Source organism: Sciurus carolinensis, chromosome 3 (assembly GCF_902686445.1).
Source record: "Sciurus carolinensis chromosome 3, mSciCar1.2, whole genome shotgun sequence".
Taxonomy (NCBI): Eukaryota; Metazoa; Chordata; class Mammalia; order Rodentia; family Sciuridae; genus Sciurus; species Sciurus carolinensis.
The window spans coordinates 104647998-104651630 of record NC_062215.1 but is presented as its reverse complement, the minus strand read 5'-3'; positions in this window follow the sequence as shown (position 1 = coordinate 104651630).

The following is a 3633-nucleotide window of genomic DNA, read 5'->3' as shown; positions in this document are numbered from 1 at the left end:
TACTAAGACTGGAAACTGAGTGCAAAGTATCATGGAATTTAAAGAAGCCTTCTGTGATTCTATCCTGTCTTTGCTTGATCCATGTGCCCATGTCCCTAAGATCCTCCCAGCTTTTCCCCTCACAAATGAAGTACTTGCTCCAGTGTCTCTATAATTAACATGGAGTCTGAACAACTCATATAATTTAATTTGACTTGCCCCCATGTCTTCAGGCAGCACACACAAAGCTCTACGTTATATATTCAAACTCAGGATGAACATGAATATGGAAAGCCTGAAGAAGTGCTCCAAGTGAATTTCTTGAGGTTACTTATATTTTTCTACAAATTCAGTTCGGGAATACGTGTTTTATTCATTTCCCCCACCATGAATTTTCAATGCCTGAATAATTTAAAAGAAAAGTATGAAATTCCCTCTCCTACATTCTATGGATGATCTTTTAAATTTTCATATTTTTTATTGATGTGTTATAATTATAAATAATGGTGGGATTTATTATTACATATTGGTACATGCACAAAATATAACAATATAATTTGACCAATATCATTCCCTAGTATTTTCCTTGTCTTCCCCTCCTCCCTCTACCTGGTTCCTTTCCTCTACTGTACTGATCCCTTTAAGTTTTCATCAAATTCCCCCACACACAGCTTTCCCTCTCTCACTTCCACATAACAGAGAAAACATACGACGTTTGACTTTCTGAGTTTGGCTTATTTTGCTTAACAGAATGTTCTCAAATTTCATCCATTTTCTTGCAAATAACCTAATTTTATTCTTTTTTTATGGCTGAATAAAACTCCATTGTGTATATAGATCATATTTTTTTTATCCATTCCTCTATTGATAGACAATTAGGGCTGGTTCCATAGTTTGTCTGTTTGAATTGTGCTACTATAAAAATGAGTAGGCATATATTTCTAAAGTGTGCTGACTTTATTTCTTTAGGATAAATACCAAGTAGTGGTATAGCTGAATCATATGGTGGCTCCATTCCTAGTCTTTTAAGGAACTTCCATATTGATTTCCATAGTGGATATACTAATTTACAATCTCACCAACAATTTAAAGTGTTTCTTTTGCTACATATGAATAACCAGTTTCATTCATGAGCTTCCTAATAAAAATATAGAGCTTTATTTTTAGAAACACAAATATCACCTTAAATCATTCAATGTTCAAGATAGAATGGACTGTATTAATTAAGATTCTTTGGGTTGTACTCAACATAAATGTAGTTCAAGCTAATTTTTAAAAGAAAATTGATTTTCTGACTTATGTGACTCATAATTGGAGGCACACTGGTCCAAAAGGCATAAGAAGCTGATATTTGATGTAACCCATTCTCTCCAGTTAGCAGAAAAGCTCTTTCCACATGATGAGGAAGGAACAATATATATATATATAGTTACAAATATATATATATGTATATATGTTTATGTTTATATATATACACATGGATTCCCCTAGGTACAAATTCACATCTTACCAGATTAACCCCAGCAAGAAAGAAACTTTCTTTTCCTGGGAATATTCTGATCCAGTTTTGGTCATATTTTAATTGCTAAACAAACCTGTTCCTGGGTAGGTACAGAAAGAAGAATGTTATTTGGTCAATGCAGTGTCACCCCATGATCAGAGGAAAGCAAATAAAAGGAAGTAAAGTTAGGTTCTACTTAAACCACAAGCCCTAAGTCCTTATAGGAAAAGGGATTCTTTTATCAGAAGTCAGAACCTATTGGAGGGCCTCAAACAATTATCACATAGTTTAATAAATCCCAAGACTACAGAGATGATCTTATTTCCCAAAGTTCATCACAGTTAGACAGTGGAGGAGTCAGTAATGGAACATATGTTTCCTGACTTAATATTCCTTTAAAGCTATTCATTGCACTTACCTTAAAGCAAGGCTGGGTTAGGGCAGAGTCTTTTATAAATTTCTATCAAGGTTCTCTGTGTTTGAGTAGATGTAGTTCCAAGTGTCCTGGGCAACAACACAAATTTCTGGAGCAGGTATTGTCACCACCTTCTACCTGGTGACATGAATTTGAACCAGTCATTTGATGTCTTTGCTCATGAGATTAAAATCATCTGCCCTTCCTAGAGCTAGCTGGATATAAAATTATCTTTAATATGAGATGATGAATTTAATGTTAAAAAGTCTTCAATAAGATAATACTAGACAAAAATCAAGCAGATTTATTTGTGGATAGACTTCTCTTCTATGCTTTGTGACCCTCCATGGAATGAATAAAATTCTCAGCATTACCCAAGGTGATGTGACACACTCCTTTGGTTGGAGCCTCTCTTGTAACTACTCCTGCTTGGAAGCATTTCCCTGTAAGCATACACAATGTATTTTTATACCTTTATTTGAATTCTCCATAATTCTGTTTCTAGATTATCCTTCATCTTAACTCTTCCAAACCCAGAGAATTAGTTTAACTTTCTTATCCATGGGGAAATTGTACCAGCGTTGATCATTTTTTGGGTATCCTCTGCACTTCTGACTAGGGAAATTACCTCACTAAGGTAAATCAGCTGCTTTGTAAGTAGTTTCTGCCCCTCTGAGACTTGCACTAGTGGACCTCTTGATTCTTATTCACAAGTGGGATGGGAGGCAGGGAGTTGAAGGCATGGTTGAGAGAGAAAATTTGTCAGCCTTGAAGACTGGTGTTAGAAACTTGTTTCTCATACAGTTTATCACCACAGGGTAGACCCATCTCTTCTTCAGGTTTCCAGCTGTGAGAACCTCAATCTAAGAACAGAAGCACAGTGCTCTCAGTAAAGGGAGTCCCTCCCTGAATTTGGTAACAGACACAACAGACTCTAAGGCACACTTGTACAAGTACAAGAGAACACTCTGCTTATCAGATAGCATGTCCTCTTTTTCATGGCATGATGACCCTGCTGTATTTTGACAATTTCTTTTCCAGGAAATGGTGATTAAAAAAAAATTTGCAATAATTAACAACATAAGCTTCTATCCTCTACACAAATGATTTATTTTATGGCTAATCCTTGATTGATTAATTTATACCCAAAAGTTTGATTACATATTTTTTGCTCACTGATAGTTTTTCTCTACCACTTTATGCTGATTTCTAATTTCTTGAGTCAGTATCTAGTTTTTTTGTACCTTAACTTTTGACCATTGTGGCAAAATTCATTACAGTGATTCACAGATCTTGGTGTTTTGTTTTACTACAAAATATTAAACCATGTCTATTTGAAGAGAGGTTCCTAAGCCAAATTAAATAGAAGGATTTAAAAATATTTTCTCAATGAATAATAAACATTTTAAAAATTCTTTAGTTAAAATTCTCTAATATTTAGAAGGCTTATAAGTAGACACTTTCAGAGATGCCAAAACAACTCTGGCAAATATCTGATGCATTACTGAAAAATATCAGTATGCAAAGAATAAAGCCATTATACTGAAAATTTGAAAATTGATAATTGAAAAGTACTGTCCCTTTTAATGGAGAAATTTCTAAAGGATTCCTTTAGATTTTGTAAACATCTCCTTTGAAATTAAGGTAACTCCATATGTTTTCTCTGAATGAAATATTTCAAATAATATAATACAAAAGTTAAATCTTACTGCATTCTTTGTAGATGGCAAATGCATTT